Source organism: Capra hircus, chromosome 9 (assembly GCF_001704415.2).
Source record: "Capra hircus breed San Clemente chromosome 9, ASM170441v1, whole genome shotgun sequence".
NCBI classification, from domain to species: Eukaryota; Metazoa; Chordata; class Mammalia; order Artiodactyla; family Bovidae; genus Capra; species Capra hircus.
Window position 1 is genome coordinate 10,454,829 of NC_030816.1, and position 20,787 is coordinate 10,475,615.

General features: G+C 38.8%; 1 protein-coding gene across 1 annotated transcript in view; it reads right to left on the bottom strand.

Moving 5' to 3' along the window:
• The window catches only part of ME1 (malic enzyme 1), a 204,840-nt gene that overhangs the window by 54,321 nt on the left and 129,732 nt on the right, over positions 1 to 20,787 (bottom strand). The window lies entirely within an intron of this gene.

The following is a 20,787-nucleotide window of genomic DNA, read 5'->3' on the forward strand; positions in this document are numbered from 1 at the left end:
TAAGGAATAGATTTCCAAAGGCAGAGTGGAAAGTTTTGAGAGGGAAGGGAATATTGGGAGTTTGGTTTAGGGGAAAGGAAACACAAAACTTGAAATATGAAAAAGCATGAAGTATGTGAAAGGGTACATGGGAACAGAAAAATGACATGTTATTTTTACATTAAAATGGGAGACTAATGTGAAGCAGAAAGAGAAGAGGAACTAAAGAGCCTCTTGATGAGGGTGAAAGAGGAGAGTGAAAAGACTGGCTTAAAATTCACCACTCAGAATGCTAAGATCATGGTATCTGGTCCCATCACTTCATGGCAAATAGAAAAGGAAAAAATGGAAACAATGACAGATTTGATCTTGGGATCCAAAATCACTGCAGACGGTGACTGCAGCCATGAAATTAAAAGATGCTTGCTCCTTGGAAGGAAAGCTATGACAAACCTAGACAATGAATTAAAGCAGAGACATTGCTTTGCCCACAAAGCTCCATACAGTCAAAGCTATGGTTTTTCCAGCAGTCAGGTATGGATGTGAGAGCTGGACTATAAAGAAAGCTGAGCACCGAAGAATTGATGCTTTTGAACTGTGGTGTTGGAGAAGACTCTTGAGAGTCCCTTGGACTGCAAGGAGACTCAATTAGTCAATCCTAAAGGAGATCAGTCTTGAATATTCATTGGAAAGACTGATGCTGAAGCTGATGTGCCAATACTTTGACCCCCTGATGCCAAGAGCTGACTCATTGGAAAAGACCTTGATGCTGGGAAGGATTGAAGGCAAAAGGAGACTGAAGCGGCAGAGGATGAGATGATTAGATAGCATCACTGACTCAGTGGACATGAATTTGAGCAAACTCGGGAAGATAGTGAAGGACAGGGAGACCTGGCATGCTGCAGTTCATGGGGTCACAAAGAGTTAGACATGACTTGGCGACTGAACAACAATGCTCAGAGGCCACATGATGGAGTGCAAAAGTGGAGTGCGAGGAGGTGGGTTTACGGCTGGGTGAAAGTTGCATCCTGGTGTCTATATGAGTTGAGCAGTGCCGGTACAGGCTCAAATCCTCAGGGCAGCTCTGACTCTAATGGACAGATCTCTGCTTCAACGTGTCACTGCATTTTAGTCCTCCCTTTCTAGTATGCATGAATTCCCATGCCCAGAATGCCTTCATATAAAATCTGCAGAAATTTGGAAAACGCTTCTGTAAACTCCGTCTACAAACTTACCACAGAGATTTAAAAGTCTCTATGCATGTTCCAGTAAATACCTTATCCCCAACCTCAATTATATCATTTACTTTTGCAGTTTGAACCAATATATCTGTCTGTGCTTCCTTCCCAATTTAGTCTAGATCAAACTGTTTATTTCTAAAAGCCAAGAACTTCCACAAAACACTAGGAATCAAGCTCTGAGCAGCAAAGAGAATTGTATGTGATTTTGCTGAAGACTATCAGGGCCATAAAATTTTCAAGCTAGAAAGGTCCTTGGAGACCATTTAACAACAAGGAATGCCCAGGAAGGTTATTAAATAAAACCCAGGATAACAGGAGCAGGCACCAGTGAGTACTGCTAACTAAGAGAAAAGCCAGAAGACCCAAGTACAGCAGCCACTTATGATACCAGACTTTTTTGACATAGGAAAATATCTTATTTTAGACTATAAGAACACAGAATATTTATATTTTCACAGATACTTGTAAGAATTTATATATTCAAGTAAATATGAACACTAGCCTCAGAGTGTCCACTTTCATACTGTTTATCCAATGATGCTGCAAACTGTTCAACTATGTTCAAAGTGACTTTAAAATCAGTTCTATTACTCTTATCATTTGGATAAGGAAATGGCAACCCACTCCACTATCCTTGCCTGGAGAATCCCACGGTCAGAGAAGTCTGGCAAGCTACAGTCCACGGGGTCACAAGAGTTGCACACGACTGAGTGATTACACCACCACCACTCATCACTCTATATTTTAGGTAATTTTATTCCTTCTTTGTTAACTAACAATAAAAAGAATCTGAAGAAATAGTTGTGAACAAGAACTAGGTCTAAATACTGACTTGGATCAATATTCTCACTCTGACTGTTCTTCAGAATCACTATCAGCCTCAAAGGATTTTTCTTTAAATCCCACCACTGTGATATTTAAAAGAATTACTAAAAGTTCTAAAGATAATTTTCAGAGAAGCATTCTAAAAGTCCTACAAATATTGGCAGTAATCATTGTACAGATTTCTAGGGTATTACCTGAAAAGAGATAACACTCATTTAGCATTTAACTTTGTTTTAAAAAGAATGAATCACACTATTTTATAGGGAAACCTCAAAATCAATTTTAAAATGAAAAAGGGCTTTGCATATACCACTACTTACACACTTGGAAAGATGATATCCATTCTTACGCCACTGTATAAGAGGAATCTATGCACATTATTCTATAAAAATCTGAGAACTGTACGTTTGAAACTAGCTGAAGGCACAAATCCAACGTAATGACAAACCTGGCCTCTCTGGCAGTCGTCTGGACTAATGTCCAAGTTTGAACACTAACCATTTTCCATAACTAGAACCCATCTACCAGTAATGTGCCCTGAAGTTATATCTATTTATATTTCCATATTAATAGTATTTCTTATGGGAGTATTATTGTCTAATACTAATAAAAATGCCAAAAATATCATATTCCCCGCTTTCTTAATAAGCCCTTTTCTTCCCACATACTAGGGACTTCACGAACTAAGTTATCACGTGTCCCAGTGATCCTGAAGGTCTTAAGCCCAAACTGGTTCAGACTGTGTCTACTGGCTCCTGTGTGGGTACATTTACCTGCATGTCAGTGACTTTCCCCCCGCCCTTAAAATAGCTCAATAATTAGTTTAAGTGATCTAAAATCTAACATACTACAATTTAGAATCCTACTGCAGAGTCCTTACTTAATTCTGAACAATCCTTGGGGACAAAATCTGACACAGTTCTAAGCATTGTTTTGACTGCCTTTTGCATTAAATCATTTTTTAAACGACTCTGACGCTTTTTTTTAAATTAACAATGTGCTAGGTTGCTCAGTAGTGTCAGACTCCTTGCGACTTCATGGACTGTAGCCCGCCAGGCTCCTCTGTCCATGGGAGTCTCCAGGCAAGAATGCTGGAGTGGGTTGCCGTTCCCTTCTCCATGGGGTCTTCCCGACCCAGGGATCAAACCCACATCTCTTATGAGTGCTGTACTGGCAGGCAGGTTCTTTACTGTCCGAGTCACCAGGGAAACTCTTCTGAATTAACAAGTACGCATGTCTTTCAGTCTAAGTCTTCAAGAATACAACTCTTTCTCTGCCAAACTGACATATTTCCAAAACCTGATTTTGGACAAGGGTGTGTGGAAGTATGACAACTTGTCATATGTAAACTAATAATTTTATTCTGGCATCACTGAGAAAAACAAGCCAAGACAAAGTATTTCTATGCCTAAAACAGTACTTCCTGAAAAATAACACTTGAAAGGAAGCTAATAATCCAATGGGCTTAGAATCTAACTACCTATTCTGCCTCTTTACTTACAAATTGAGTCTTTGGGGCCAAATTCTGTGTTTCCACTACCTTTCCGAGAACTCATTTTACAATCCTAAATTAATAAAAAGAATTGAAAAAATATACTCAACAGAAGTCATTAACAAAACATACCACTATGCAAAGTATTCAGGTTTTGAAAACTCTGACTCTGTTACAAACCTCATTAGAGAAAGGCAAGGAAATAAAAATCTGATAATTTTGCTCTCCATGCAGTCCAAATGGAGAACAGAGGTAGCCTCTCTGATGAGAGATTTCTGAATAAAACTATTATTACTGGTGAAGTAGATACACCTGGCAAGATGTCTAAATTTTGCATTGTCCAGGAGTATTTTGATACACCCATTTTTCATAGATGTGCAAGAAACATAAGTAATTTCTGAAAAAAGGTAGTTAGAATTCATATGTGTAAGAATAACAGAATCCCATTCTTACTTCTGAGCAACAGTAGAAAGTCTCGAGAGGGCTTCCCAGGTCTCAGTGGTAAAGAATCCACCTGCCGATGCAGGAGACGCAGGTTTGATGCCTAAGTTGGGAAGGTCCCCTGGAGGAGGAAACGGCAACCCACTCCAGTATTCTTGCCTGGAGAATCCCATGGACAGAGGAGCCTGGCAAGCTACCATCCATCCGTTGGGTCCTAAAGAGCCAGACATGACTGAGCAACTGAGCATGCACATGAAAATCAAGAGAAATACTGACTCAATTTCTCACATCTTTGTTTTATATATTTATGTATATACACAAATATTGTATATTATGTGATCCACTTCACCACTGATAATTCACTGGAGACTATCTGAAGAATAGGGCACAGATACAAGATATCTGATAACCTTTTATAATAAACTAATAAGTTCAACATTCTCCTCATTCAGTCTTAGCTGATCAACTCAAACGATGATTCCTCTTTTTTGTTTTTCAGACTCCATTAGGTTTTCTACTACACAATGAAACTTCCAAAAGGAGATTTTTCTTTAGACAGGAGAAAAATACAGAAAGTGACTGAAAAACCTAAATAATGAAATAATAACAAAATCCACAAAGTCACCTCAATAAATGATATGAAACTGGAACAGTTCTTTTGTCAGGTTAAGATTTTTCTGTGTCTTGCTGCCTTTAAAATCAACTCTAATAACACAGAATAATAAACAACCGTTTTAGGTGTCCAATTTGATTAGTTTTGACAAACGTATAGCTTAGTTGATAAAGAATCCACCTGCAATGATAGGCTACCCACTCCAGCATTCTTGGGCTTCCCTTGTGGCTTAGCTGGTAAAGAACCTGCCGCAATGCAGGAGACCTGGGTTCAGTCCCTGGGTTGGGAAGATCCCCTGGAGAAGCGAAAGGCTACCCACTTCAGTATTCTGGCCTAGAGAATTCCAGGGACTATACAGTCCATAGGGTTGCAAAGAGTCGGACGTGATTGAGCAACTTTCACTCACTTCATTTCACTTCATACGAACCATCTCTACAAGTAAGATACAGAATATTCGACAACATCCCCCAAAGCACTCATGTAGCCCATTCTAATCAACCCTCAGCCCAACAATGGTCTCACACAACCACTGATCTACTTTCCATTGCTAAAGATTAGTTTTGTCTTTTTCAGATTTCATATAAATGGAAGAATAGTCAAGAAATCTTTTGTATTTAGCTTCTATTGTTCAGCTTGGTTTTTGCAGATTCATCCATGTTACTGCATAAATTGACAGTTTCTTTTTATTGCTTAATACTTTCCCATTATATGGCTATACACAAAAAATACACAATATCACAACTTGGATAGGCTTCCCTGGTGCTCAGAGGTTAAAGCGTCTGCCTGCAATGCAGGAGACCTGGGTTCGATCCCTGGTCGGGAAGATGCCCTGGAGAAGGCAATGACACCCCACTCCAGTATTCTTGCCTGGAGAATCCCATGGACGGAGGAGCCTGGTGGGTTACAGTCCATGGGGTCGCAAAGAGTCGGACACCACTGAGCGACTTCACTTTCATGACATCTAGACATCTGGTTGATCACAGTTTGGGGATCTTACAAATAAAGCTGCCATGAAAATTTTAAAGGTTTTATTTTCTCTTTCGAAAATATAGGGTTGGCCAAAAAGTTCACTTGGGTTTTCCCATAAGATGTTATGGAAAAACACCAATTAACTTTTTGGCCAAACCAATACCAGGGAATGGAATTCCTTGGCAGTACTGTTGTTTAGTCACTAAGTCGTGATTTTGTGACTCCACAAACTGCAGCATGCCAGCCTTCCCTGTCCTTCACTATCTCCCTGAGTTTGCTCAAATTCATGCCCATTGAGTTGGTGATGCCACTCACCCATCTCATTCTCTGCCACCCCACTCTCCTCTTGCCCTTAATCTTTCCCAGAAACAGAAGCAGGCTCTTCACCATGAGTGGCCAAAGTAGTAGAGCTTTGGCTTCAGCAGCAGTCTTTCCAATGAATATTCAAGGTTGATTTTCTTTCAGTTCAGTTCAGCCACTCAGTCATGTCCGACTTTTTGCAACCCCATGGACTGCAGCACGCCAGGCTTCCCTGTCCATCACCAACTCCCAGAGCTCACTCAAACTCATGCCCACTGAGTCAGTGATGCCATCCAACCATCTCATCCTCTGTTGTCCCCTTCTCCTCCCACCTTCAATCATTCCCAGCATCAGGGTCTTTTCCAGTGAGTCAGTTCTTTGCATCAGGTGGCCAAAGTATTGGAGTTTCAGATCCAGCATCAGTCCTTCCAGTGAATATTCAGGTCTGATTTCCTGTAGGATTGACTGGTTGGATCTCCTTGCTACCCAAGGGACTCTCAAGAGTCTTCTCCAACACCACAGTTCAAAAGCATCAATTCTTCAGCACTCAGATTTCTTTATAGTCCAACTCACATCCATACATGACTACTGGCAAAACCATAGCTTTGACTAGACAGACGTTTGTTGCCAAAGTAATGTCTTTGCTTTTTCATATGCTGTCTAGGTTGGTCATAACTTTTCTTCCAAGGAGTAAGCATCTTTTAATTTCATGGCTGCAGTCACCATCTGCAGTGATTTTGGACCCTAAAAAAAAAATAGAGTTTGTCACTGTTTCCATTGTTTTCTCATCTATTTGCCATGAAGTGATGGGACCAGATGTCATGATCTTCATTTTCTGAATGTTGAGTTTTAAGACAACATTTTACTCTCCTCTTTCACTTTCATCAAGAGGCTCTTAAGTTCTTCTTCACTTTCTGCCATAAAGGTGGTGGTCCTCTGCATATCTGAGGTTACTGATATTTCTCCTGGCAATCTTGATTTCAGCTTGTGTTTCATCCAGCCTGGCATTTCGCATGATATATGCTGCATATAAGTTAAATAAGCAGGGCAACAATATACAGCCTTGAAGTACTCCTTTCTCTATTTGGAACCAGTCTGTTGTTCCATGTCCAGTTCTAACTTTTTCTTCCTGACCTGCATACAGATTTTTCAAGAGGCAGGTCAGGTGGTCTAGTATTTCCATCTCTTAAAGAATTTTCCACAGTTTGTTGTATTCCACACAGTGATTTCCTTTAGGATTGACTAGTTTGATCTCCTTACTGTCCAAGAGACTCTCAAGAGTCTTGTCCAGCACCATTATTTGAAAGTATCAGTTTATTCAGCACTCAGCCTTCTTTATGGTCCAATTCTCACATCCGTACATGACAGAAAAACCTTGGTAGTATGGTAGATATATAAAAAATGTAAATGCTAAACAGTTTTACAGGGTGGTTCTGCCACTTTAGACTCCCACCAGCAATGGATAAGAGTGCCAGTTGTTGGAAATGCCCGCCCACACTTGCTGGCATCAGTCTTTTAAACTCTAGACATCTAATGGGTATGTCATGGCTTCTCATTAGATTTTAATTTGCATTTCCCTGATAACTTATGAGCTTACAAGTGCTTAATTTTCATTGTGAAGTCTTGCTCCAAATTGTCAGCCTCTTTTAAAAAATCAAGTTCTTTATCTTGAGCTGTATGAGTTGTTGTTGTTGTCTTTTAAATATATTCTGGATGCTAGACATTCATCAGATGTATATATTACAAATCTTTTCCCTAGTTTGTGGCTCGCCTTGTCATTTCCCAAACAGTATCTTTCAAACAGCTTTGCTTTTATTAAAAATTTTAAGGTCAATGTAAAAACTTTTTATGACTTGTGCTTTCTCTAAGAAATTTTGTCAAACCCAAAGGTACAAAGATTTTCTCCTGTATTTTAACTGTTTTATAGTTTTAGCCTCATGTTTAAATCTATAACCCACTCTGAGTTCATTTTTGTGGGGTAAGAGATAAGGGTTGAGACTCTTGCTTTTCTTTATGAATATCTAATTGCTTTCAAGTATTTCTTGAAAGTACTATCCTAATCTCCCTGCATTACACTGACATGTCATCAAGAATCAATTAACCATCTCCACATGGGTCTCCATGGACTTTTTTTATCCTTTGATTTATTCTGTTCTATTGCCTTATAATATCAGGCTATCTTGGTGTACTATACAGTCATAGTAAGTCTTAGAATGAAGGAATATAAATTCTACAGCTTTATTTTTTTAAATTCTTTTAGCTGGTCTAAGTCCTTTATATTTCCATAGACATTTTGAATGATTTTATTAACTTCTGTGAGGTTAACATCTTTTTTAAAAATAGATTTATGTTTTTATGCCATAAAACTTTTTACCAAAGGCTTTCAGTGAAATGGCACTGATCTTCCTTGAATGGAGGATTTTATCTGGATCTGTAGATAGAACACCTTGCATGTGAAAGTAAATTTTAGATGCACACCTACTGTTTCACTACTAAATATCCACAAATCTATTAACAAAATATTTTAACCATAGAGAAAAGCATTAGAGAAAATTCACTAACATCTACATGCTCCCCTAAACAATGTTGTGAAAAATTAACACTATGCCACACTTATTACATTTCAGACCACAAAAAAAGTCACACATGACTTGAAACTCCCTATGCCCCTCCTTGATCCTACTTACCTCAGGCCACCACTCACCTAAACTTGATGTTTATCATCCTCATGCAAGTTATACTTTTATGGGCTTCCCTGGTGGCACAGAGGTTAAAGTGTCTGCCTGCAATGCAGGAGACCTGGGTTCGATCCCTGGGTCGGGAAGATCCCCTGGAGAAGGAAATGGCAACCCACTCCACTATTCTTGCCTGGAGAACCCCATGGATGGAGGAGCCTGGTGGGCTACAGTCCACAGGGTCACAAAGAGTAGGACACAACTTAAAAGCAAACATGGCATTGCTTTTAAGCTTGGTATTCAAGAATAACTGTATGTGAATAATAACTGATGGATATTGAACAGTATCTGATTCTTCTAGAGAGACAGTAGGGTGCTATTATTAAGAACTCAGGCTGAGTTAAAAAGTCTCCTTTGGGAATTTGTTCCTCAGTTCTCTGATATTCATGTGGACACATGAAGTAATATTTCATAATACTTCTATGCACTACGTGATACTGCAAGTTCTCTGTGTGTGTGTTAGTTGCTCAGTCGGGTCTGACTCTGCTACCTCATAAACTGTAGCCCGCCAGCCTCCTCTGTCCATGGAATTCTCCAGGCAAGAATACTAGAGTGGGTTGCCATTCCCTTCTCCAGATCAAACCCTGGTCTCCTGCACTGCAGGAGATTCTTTACCATCTGAGCTATCAAGGAAGTCCAAGTACACACACACATACACACACACGCGCGTGCACCCACATGCACACACACACACAGCACAAATGATCAATTCTCTCGTTGATGGACATTTAAACTGCTTCTAATTTTTCACTACTGCAAATAATGCTGCTGTGAAAATTTCTGTACATGTCTCCTTACCAAGGAGCTTCTCTGGGGTGCAAGAGCTGCGCAGTAGATCACGATAATCTTAACCATATTGCCAAAGTGGTTTATGAATTTATACTCCTGTAAGCAGCAGAGGTCCGTCTAGTCAAGGCTATGGTTTCTCCAGTAGTCATGTATGGATGTGAGAGTTGGACTGTGAAGAAGGCTGAGCGACCAAGGACTGATGCTTTTGAACTGTGGTGTTGGAGAAGACTCTTCAGAGTCCCTTGGACCTTTGGAGATCCAACCAGTCCATTCTGAAGGAGATCAGCCCTGGGATTTCTTTGGAAGGAATGATGCTAAAGCTGATACTCTAGTACTTTGGGCACCTCATGAGAAGAGTTGACTCATTGGAAAAGACTTTGATCCTGGGAGAGATTGGGGGCAGGAGGAGAAGGGGACGACAGAGGATGAGAAGGCTGGATGGCATCACTGACTCGATGGACATGAATCTGAGTGAACTCCAGGAGTTGGTGATGGACAGGGAGGCCTGGCTTGCTGCAATTCATGGGGTCGCAAAGAGTCAGACACTACTGAGCGACTGAACTGAACTGAAGCAGCGGACATATTCATCCATGGCCTGCCAACCATTTGGCATTGTCAGATTCAATCACTGCTGCCCATCTGATGGATGTGAAACAGTATTTGTATCTATAAGATGGCAGGATGATGTTAGGCAGCCACAGAAATGTGCTGCTTGGACAACCCCTGCAGAAAAAAACTTGCCTAGGAGTACAGCTAGGTAACTGCCTCTGGCCACGATGCTGGAAGATGGGTTGCAGCATTCCATCCAAGGCCATGCTCTTCCCAGGGAGCCCCCTGTCAGTGTCTGAGCACAGGAGTGGTACTGGGGGCTGGCCATTCCCACTCAATGTGGAACTCATCTAACGCGCACACTCTGCTCTACAGCTCCCGATGAGCTGGCTGAGACTTTGGCAGATATATATTACAGTCCGTGGTGCTCTCTGCCCAGTTCTGTTTCCAGATGTGCGCTGGGCTGAAGGCTTTTCCTGCCCAATTCTTCTCCCTCCCAGTTTTACAGGCATTAACCCCAGGATACTCCTCATACCTCAACTCCATCTCAGGGACTGCTTCATGAACAACTCAAGTTGGTATCTTGATGGAGTAGATTAGAGCCCAAGCCTCTACTGAATTAAACTGCTTGAGGTAATATCCCAGTTCTACGTCTTATTATCTCTTGACACTGGGCATTATTTAATTTCCCTACACTTCAGTTTCCCCATGGCTAAAATGGGAATAATAGTACCCACTTCATAGGTGTGACTGAACTAATATAAGCCACTGGAACAACTGATAACACGTAATTAGCATTCACTAAAGTATTCATTTTTATTCACCCATTGTGATTTTCTTATCTATCACAAGAGCAGCGATTCGGCCTGGGAACATAAGAAGCCATGTTGAATAAACAGTGATCTGGGAGCATTTACTGGTCCTTTCCTTAGATACACGGATATATTGACATAAGTCACTCCAGCACACAGGGGAAGGTATAGCAGGCACACCACACGTGGGTGTGTGAGCTGCTCAGTCGTGTCCAACTCTGTGCAACCCTAAGGACTGTAGCCCACCAGGCTCCTCTGCCCGTGGGATTTCCCAGACAAGAATACTGGAGTGGACTGCCCTTTTCTTCTTCAGGGGAGGTGCCCAACCCAGGGGTCCTGCCTTACAGGTAGATTCTTTACTGTCTGACCTACCAGGGAAGCCCCAGGGTAAAGGTAGGGTCATCTCAAATAAAATATTCAGTGATGATAAATACCTCCAGTCTAATTCTCTTTGTCAATGACTAATCTACACTCTAAAACTTGTTCCTCTACCATTTGTGTTTTGATTTTTTTTTTTGCTTATAATAAAATACACAAACAAGTAACATTAAAGAAAACAGACTATAAAACTTGAGAAACATTCTTGGGAGGCTTTCAGTAAAATGTCTTCTCTCTCATAAAGACTATCAGATATTTGGATTTCATAGTCCAGAAAGCTTGAGACTGTTGTATTAGTTTAGTAGACGGGAAATATTAAGGATAAGTCAAACAATATAAATTATTTCCAAAATAATACAGAAGTCAAAGCATAGCTGATATTCCTTTTTAAAATTAGCTTTCCCCCCTAAAATTATTTTTCCAGATATACACACCAGTTCCCCCTTTTTTCATCGATACTTTTCTGAAATTCACAATAATTAAAGGCCAGAATGAAACCTATCTATGATGAAAGATCAAAAAAGAAGTGTAATAACTAAGGTATTCTTCCTGCATTGTTGTCCTTGGAGACCAGGTAAATGAGAATTTGGAGGAACATTAAGTCTTTAAGAATGACCCAGTCAAATACTGATTGTAATGAGATTCTAATCCCTATCTTTGGTTTTAAAACTAGGAGTTTGGCCAAATGTAAACTTTTGGAATGAGTAGATGCTTGGAAAAGTAAAAGTCTCCATTACTTTTTGAAATATGTTTTTCTGTCTCATTCCAAAACTCTGCATTTCTCCATAGCAAGAAAAATAACCTCTATATTGTTCCAAAACCCTGGATAAAATATATACCTAGAAGTCCAGACCTACAGACCTCTGTAATGCATCACGCAAAAAGATCATATGTCTCAACTTTCTCCATCCAATGAAACAAAAAAAACAAGATAACGCATCAGAAAATAGTGCCGGGCTTCCCTGATGGCTCAGTGGTAAAGAATCCGCCTGTCTATGCAGGAGACATGGGTTTGCTCCCTGGTCTGGGAAGATCCCACATGCCGTGGAGTAACTAAGCTCACGTAGCACCCTATTGAGCCCGGGCTCTAGAGCCCAGGAAACTGCAACTACTGAGCCCATGCGCTGCAGCTACTGAAATCTGCAGGCCCTAGAGACCGTGCTCTCCAGCAAGAGAAGCCACTGCAATGAGGCACCCGCACACCACGCCTAGAGAGCAGCCCCTGCGTGCTGAGACTAGAGAAAAGCCTGGGCAGCAATGAAGACCCAGCACAGCCAAAAATCAATCAATCATTATGATAATAATATTCAAAAACTATTTAAAAACAGTGCCGGAGCAAGTGGTAGAAAAAGATACGTACTATCTGGTCAGTAAAATGAGTGATTTACCATACTTTAATTGATCTGCATAATAAATTCTATTGAGTTTTCCAAGGCATGCTGCTGCTGCTGCTTAGTGGCTTCAGTCTTGTTTGAATCTGTGCAACCCTATGGACTGCCGCCTGCCAGGCTCCACTGTGCATGGGATTCTCTAGGCAAGAGTACTAGAGTGGGTTCCCATGCCCTCCTCCAGGGGGTCTTCCCAACCCAGGGACTGCTCCCAGGTCTCCTGCATTGCCAGCAGATTCTTTACCACCGAGCCACCAGGGAAGCCTGTTCTAAGCCATATATACCATTAAAATATACTCTTAACCAAGCTATCTCCACTTTTACATACTATAACTTATCTTCTAAACCATAATTCTTCACTTCTTTTTGTACTTGTTAGCTAAATTCCAGCACAGACCATATTCCAGATTTATAGCTAAATGATCAAAATCCCTCTTCTCCCTAAAATCCCCTCACATTTTAAAAAAGCTTGATCTTTACGCACGACAAATCTCACTTAACTATTACACTTTCCTCTGCCAAAGTAATCACTACTGACAATTGTATAGACATAGTTTTATAAAGGTACCAATTTCTCTCTTCCTAAGGCTGACTCTAGCAAATCATAAGAGAATTGCTATACAGCAGTTCAGTGGAAAAAGGAGAATATATACAAGAAAAATACTTCATATTCATATCTCTAGGATCCTGTTACTCTATCTGATGAGTTGGTTTAATGAGGTCCATGTTTTTAAATGTCGTGCTTACTGCCTATATTCTGCTTATGAAGTTGAATTTTTTACTTGAAGTTACAACCTCCTGTGGCTACAACTGAGTCACACGGAGGCTGCAACTGGTTTTCTGAAAGTTGGATGCTTAAATCATAAACATATGTGGAGTAAAGAAGCCCTTGCTCTTTTTGCTCATATGAGCTGGATTAGTCACTTTGTTTTCCCATAAACTGATAACAATAACATTTTGTGGACTCTGTGGTATCCGGTGAAAAGAGTAAGGTTTATATTTTTCAAATCCCAAATTAAAAGGAAAGAAATTTTTCAGGAAAAGAGAATACAGATTCAGAGTGGTGCTGTTTTTAAGCAAAAAAAAATTCTATAAAAGCAACCAATAGCCCCTCAAAATGAAGGCAAAAGATACAAAACCCCAATAATTGTCTCTAAAATGAGTTTCAAATGATTTTGTTTAAGAAGATATAAAATAAGAAAGTTTTAATGTTTCTAATGAGCTAATCTTTTGACAAACCACAGTTAAATATAAACAATGACTAAATATATACAAATTTTTTTTCCTAGCTCAGATTCACAAGAACCTTGCTTTAAAGATTGCTCTTCAAGTTTTCCACCATTATCAATTTTTAACAAAATGCTTTAGAAGCCATTAAAAAAAAAGCCATCTAAAGTCAAAACTCATGTTTTCAACAAAAATCCCCAAAGTTGTGTTATTCTACAATCAAAATCCTCATTCTATGATTGCAAAACAGTTTTCCTTCTATGAGGAGGCATTTTTTATCCTCAAAAAAGGTAGAGGTTAAAAAAAAAAAAGAGCTTCATATTGCCTTCTACTCAATTATCCTAAAATATTCAGATGATTGATTTTACAGTGCCAAATCAGGTAAAGTCACTACGGTTTTTGGAAGATTTTATGTCTGCTGACAAGAATCCATTTCATGTTCTCTGTTATGGAATGAAAGTGATATGATCCTGTCTCTTCTGCTTCAGTTACGTCTTCTTCTGCCAAGGCTTTCTAACTGGACTCCCATGTGTGCCCCAGTGACCTTATTCAGTTAAGTGCCTCTTAACCCCTTCACGTCAAGTATCTTATTTTTACAATGAAAAAAAAGGGGAAATTTTCAAGACAAAAAAGTTAACCCTTACCTTACTTGATTCACTTGTGTTTGGCCCTATTAACTCCTCTTTGCTGAAACTTTCATCCCGAGCCTCACTGCTACATTCCCAGCATCTGTCTCCTTTCCTCAGCTGTGCTAATAATTCTCCAGTACTGGTTTCCCAATCCTCTACTAACACCGAAACATGGAGAAGGAAAACATAAAGTTAGTTTACGCCTACTACCTGACTTTTTAAAAAAATTTTTGGATGTAGACCACTTTCACAGCCTTTATTAAATATGTTACAATACTGCTTCTTTTTATCTTTTGGTTTTTGGCCCCAAGTCATGTGGGAGCTTAGCGCCCTGACCAGGGATTGAATCCACAGCCCCCACATTGGAAGGTGAAGTCTTAACCACTGGACCACTTGGGAAGTTCCACTATCTGACATTTTCAATTTCCATTTTGATTTCTCTTGTGACACTGTTAAGTGTTCATGTCCACAGTTAAACTAAAAGACAGAAGGACGGAAAGTATGTTTTTACAAATCTATTAACTGCAAAAAGTTCTACTATTTAATAGACATCTATTAACAAACTACCACAGAAAGAGACTAATTCTAAAAATGACTAATTTATATGTTAACAATTCTTTAGCTCTACAACAAACAGTTAAGAAAGTAAAGATTTTTAGAATGAATTCTAGTGCATCAAGTCTTAAGACACAGAATTATCTGTTTTTAAATGAACTGAATCCCACCTCAAAAAAATACTTGAGAAGATGAATTCCTTTAGAGGAAAATATAGCAATAAACATTCTCTCTAATATAACTTTTAATAGATTTTGTGAACTAAATAATTACAATAAGTCTGCCTATTTACATTGTCTTTTGTAAAAAGAATATTTATATTCTTAAATTCACTCACTGTAAGAGCCAAGATGTGTAATACCTACCACTTAACTGCTACAATTTTTCCAATAATGGGAGAAATCCAGTGTCTTTTGGAATCTGAGTATAAATCTTCCAACAGGCCCAACTCTCACACTTTAATCAGATCAACTAATAATTCTTTAGCAGAAAACACATCTGAAAACCAATGGTCACGTGCCCACCACAGTATGTTAGCTCTGGGTCATGGAAGATCAAAGGCTTGGCTGGTCTATGGCAGAACAGTTAGAAAACTATGAAATTTAAGGTAATACTAGGGGAAAGGATTCACATAGGACATGAAAAGGCAAGATCATTGTCTGGACTAACAAACTAAAATTGAAAACAAACATAAGATTTAGAATTTTAACTCAGTGTGCTTAAAAGCATCCTCTTCTTCCTGAACCTCCTGCCATCTGCATCCCAGACTTCTGAATCTAGGGGTCAAGATTTCCAGTCTGACATGCAAACAGCCTGAAAGTTGGTGCTTCAGTCATTACAAGAAAACAATGCTGACCAAACTCAAAATTAATAATTCCTTTCTTAGACCAATATTGCTGCTCTGAAAACTGGAAAGATGACCCAGCAAACATAGAGAATCCCAGCTTACCAGCAACAGAAGACCAGGAGCAACCCTCTGACTGGAGTCCAGGTATCATATTCAGTTTTCAGCAAAAAAATTACAAGGCATGATAAAAGTAAAAGTGTAAAGCAAGGTTCAGAATAAGATTCAGATATGGTAGAGATTTGGAATAATCAGACTAGAAACCTAAAATAACCACAGTTAATATGCTAAGGAGTCTAATAACATGCAAGAACATCTAGGTAATGGAAGCAGAAAGATGGAAACTCTAAGAAAGAGTCAAAAAGAAATGCTCAGAATCAAAATCATAGTAATAAAAATGAAGACTGCATTTGATAGGCTCATCAGTAAACAAGATACAGAGGAGGAAAGAATTCATGAGCATGGAAAAGTGTTAATAGAAACTTCCAAAACTGAAATGTAAACAGAGAAAAAGAATAGTCAAGAAGTGCGGGACAATTAAAAAAGGTATAACATGCACATAATGGATATACCAGAAGGAGAAAAAAGAATGGAAGAGAGGAAATATTTAAATTAAAAACAGCTAAAAATTTTACAAAATTAATGACAGATACCAAACCACAGATCAAGGAAATTCACTGAACCCCAAATAGGATAAATACCCCTCAAAAAAACCCCTCAAACAAAAAGCTATACTTAAGTATGTAATATTCAAACTGAAGAAAATCAATAACAAAGAGAAAACTTTGAAAGAGGTTTTGAAGTATTGTAAAGTATTTAATACGTGGGTCAGGGGGAAGGGAATACCTTACCTACAGACAAAGAAAGCTAAGGATAACATCAGATTTCTCTCCAGAAACTGTGTAAGAATAAAGCAGGATGAAATACTCAAAGTGTTGAAAGAAAAAAAATATCAATCTAGAAACCTGTATCCAGAAAAATTATCCTTCAGAAGAGAAGGAGAAATAAAGACTTTCTCAGACAAAACTTGAAGGAATTTATCACCAGTAGACCTGCCTTCCAAGAAATGTTAAAGGAAGTGCTTCAGAGAGAAGGAAAATGATGTAGGTCAGGAACTCAGATCTCCATAATGAAAGAAAGAGCGTCAGAGAAGAAATAAGTGGAAGAAAAAGAAAATCTTGTTTCTTTGTCTTAATTGATTTGGTAACGGCTTTTTCAAAATAATGGGAGGAATGTATTAGATAATTATAGCTTATGAGTAAGTGAAATGAAAGACAGTAATGCAATAAGGGATGGCTAGAGAACTGGGAATACTCTCTTATAAGCTACCTACACTACCCATGATGTGATCCAGGTTCTTGAAAGGGGTCTGGTGTTAGTTTCAAATGGGTAAGACAAATTCTGGGGGAACCACCAGATTTTTTTAAAAGAAGGATAACTTATACACTAGCAGAGGAGAGAAAAATGAATGTTACGTCAGTACTAGTTTCTTGGTATCCTAATTAACTGTTCGGTCTTCCTTTACGGGCAGTATGTTGGATGTGTCTATTAGAGCTCTACGTAGTTCGAGTTCTGGTTCTCCAAACTAGTCTATCTTTTAGATACTTGTGTTTTGGCAAGATGATGAGTAAGTTCAACAGACAGACAGAAAAGGCTGCCCACAACAGTGAAAGAACTGATCCAATAATCACACTGGCTAAAGACCTGAAAATGTGACAGAAATTTAACTCTTGCCTCACCATGAGCATATAAGCAGGTATTAGTTGATACAATAACTCTGGGTAGGTGAGTCTAATAATGTTAGTCATCAAAATATATATCCAGTACCTAGAACAACACCTGGTATATAGCAAATACACATTACTTACTGAATGAATACCTGAACTGATGCTGAAAGGAGGAATATTTAATACTTGCTGATATAATATTTTTTAACATTATTTGTCAACTTGCTTTAACAAACATCTCACAAATAAAATGAAATCTCCTGTACTGGTTAGCATTTCTGAACTCTAACTTTGCATTAGTATTTAAGAGTATGCCTGGGAAAGATTTTACATCTGGCACATTAAAAGGTGTTGAGGCCAGGTGTCTAAGTCTTTAAATGCAAAACACTCACTTGTGAAAAAATACTCTGAAACCTTTCCAGATACATATGCAGATTTAGGCAGCCTTATTCCATGATTAAAGCCAATTTCATGGAAATTTAATATAACATTTCAAAATATCAAGGGATGATGGTGAATCAAAAGGAACATAGTAAGCAAATCTGCCTCTGATTTTAATTTCATATGGTTTGGCACTTGGAAAAAAAGAACAGTGAATACTAAACTACCCTTCCTACAAAAGCCAGAAGAGACAAGTGAGACAGGTCCTCTCTGACAACTCATCTTCCCCACATTACTTATTAGGCACACTATTAGTACTCAACTCATTTCTACTACAGGGCTTACTGAAAATGTCTGTTGATTTATTTCTCTATTTAAACTAGGCTGAATTCTTTAATAGAAGTTAGCAAAATGAATACCTGGAACATATAGATGCTTGGTGTGTTTACTGAATGAACACATAATTCAAGGTACCATAAATATTTTATTCGACTAAGTTTATAGCAATCATTAATATGATGAAGTATAGTTGCAGAAGACTGAGCTAATTTCTCTCACTGTATCAAAGTGAAAGTCGCTCAGTCGTGTCTGATTCTTTGCAACCCCATGGACTATGCAGTAGTCTATGGAATTCTCCTGGCCAGGATACTGGAGTGGGTAGCCTTTCCCTTATCCAGAGGATCTTCCCAACCCAGGGATCAAACCCAGGTCTACCCACATTGCAGGTGGATTCTTTACCAGCTGAGCCATGAGAGAAGCCCCTCTCCCTGTAGACCAGTCTACAATGTTTGATTTTTGTTTCTGTTCTTTCACCCTCACTTATCATTTATTCAGTTTTCAATATTTCAGTATTGCTTTCCTAAAAGAAAGTTTAACTTATACAACTATAAAAAATATTTGTTTGACACTGAACCTACACTGAAGTTCACATAAAGTCCCATTTGGCCTTGGCATGCTTCTGCCTACATGCAGTATCACATTGCTAAAACCAACCAAATTTAAATGGCTATCTTTCCACATGAAAGATGTCTGGGAAAATTCTCTACCTTTCTAGGCTGGCATTCCACCATGTAAAATTCCAGACATCAATGATTTACCAGCTCGCTGAATAATAACACACAGCTATAAATCAACATTTCATGGCAACCAATGCATAGTAGGGGTATGAAGTGATTCTAAAGAAAAATAAAATACGATTTCCATTCCTTTTCAGTTTTCACAAAAATAATGCAAGAATTTCTAAATAAGGTGACACGTAGGTGTGCTCAATTGCTCAGCTGTGTCTGACTCTCTGCGACCCCATGGACTGTAGCCCACCAGGCTCCTGTGTCCATGGAATTTTCTAGGCAAGAGTACTGGAGTGGGTTCTCAGTTCCTACTCCAGGGAATCTTCCAGACCCAGGGATCGAATCCAAGTCTCTTGAGTCTTTTGCACTAGCAGGTGGATTCTTTACCACTGCACCATGTGGGAAGCCCCATATATGTTGACCTAAATTAATATTAAAGTTAGAAACAAAAGGCAAAAGAATGTGATGACTTCCAGTGTTTTAGCTGGATTAAATCTTATAAGGCAGAATATAATTTCAGAAGAAATCAACTATGTGTTTACAATTTAATATGCATAATTATAGGATATAGTTGCTTATTTTGTCTTTTATTAACATTAGAATATTAAGAATGAAAAATAGGAATAGGAGTACAATGTATTATAAAACTGACTAACACAACAACCTGAACCACCAAAGTAAAATATGTATTTAACTGTTACTGAAAACATCTTATATGTTAGAGACTGTTCAGAACCCAAGTGGATAAATTTCCTCCATTTTGTTCCTTCACCTGTAACAGAAAGCATGAAAGATTTCATTCTTTTAAAGTGAAAGTGTTAGTCGCTCAATTGTGTCCAACCCCACGGAATATATAGTCCACCAGGCTCCTCTGTCCATGGGATTCTCCAGGCAAGAATACTGGAGTGGATGGCCATGCCCTTCTCCAGGGAATCTTCCCAACCCAGGGATCAAACCTGAGTCTCCCGCACTGCAGGCAGATTTTTTTTTTTTTTACCCTTGAGCCACCAGGGAATCCCTTCATTCTGTTAACTACCAGCTAAATCTTAATCTGAACTATTAAGAAACCACAGAGAGGTTGAATGCATTCAATAAACATTTACTGAGTGTTTCCTAGGAGTTAGGCTCTGGCAATAAAACAGTGAACCACATAGACAAAAGTCCTTACCCGTTTATGGGAGACAGATAATAAATAAATTACATAACATGTTATAAGGTGACAAGCAGCTCTATAATAAAATAAAGCAGAGGAAGGAGACAGAGAAAGCCAGCCAGTGTGAGGGGGTGCAATTTATAACAGAATAACGCAGAGCACACTTCATTAAGAAGATGACAAGTGAGTAAAGACTAAAAGGAGGGGATGGAGAGGAAGAGGAAAGCCTACAGGAGCAAAGAACTGAGGTAGGAGTGTACGTGAACTACATGAAACAGTAAGATTTGGAATTCCCATGGAAGGAAAATTCTATTGAATTCACACGAATTTCCTATCTATTTATCATTCAGATACCACAAAATATCATCAAACTGTTTTGTTTAAGAAAGTTATAATGTTTAGGGTAAGAGGAAAATGCATAGTTTCCAACAAAATCACCTAATCTTCCATAACTGCTGAAATTTTCAAAGTTGTTAGGGCACTGCTTATCTTTGTGGCTGTATGTTTAAAATTCAGTCTAGAGCTTAGAGTTACTGTGATCCCTATTATTTTCATCATTATACCAAAAGTTGCATTTATAAGACATCTGAACTCAGAATGGACAATAGAGGCTATGTTATCTGCACTTGTCATATTTGGATAATATTCCTTCAAATCAGAGAGGAATGTAGCACGTTGATTAAGAGCATGGGC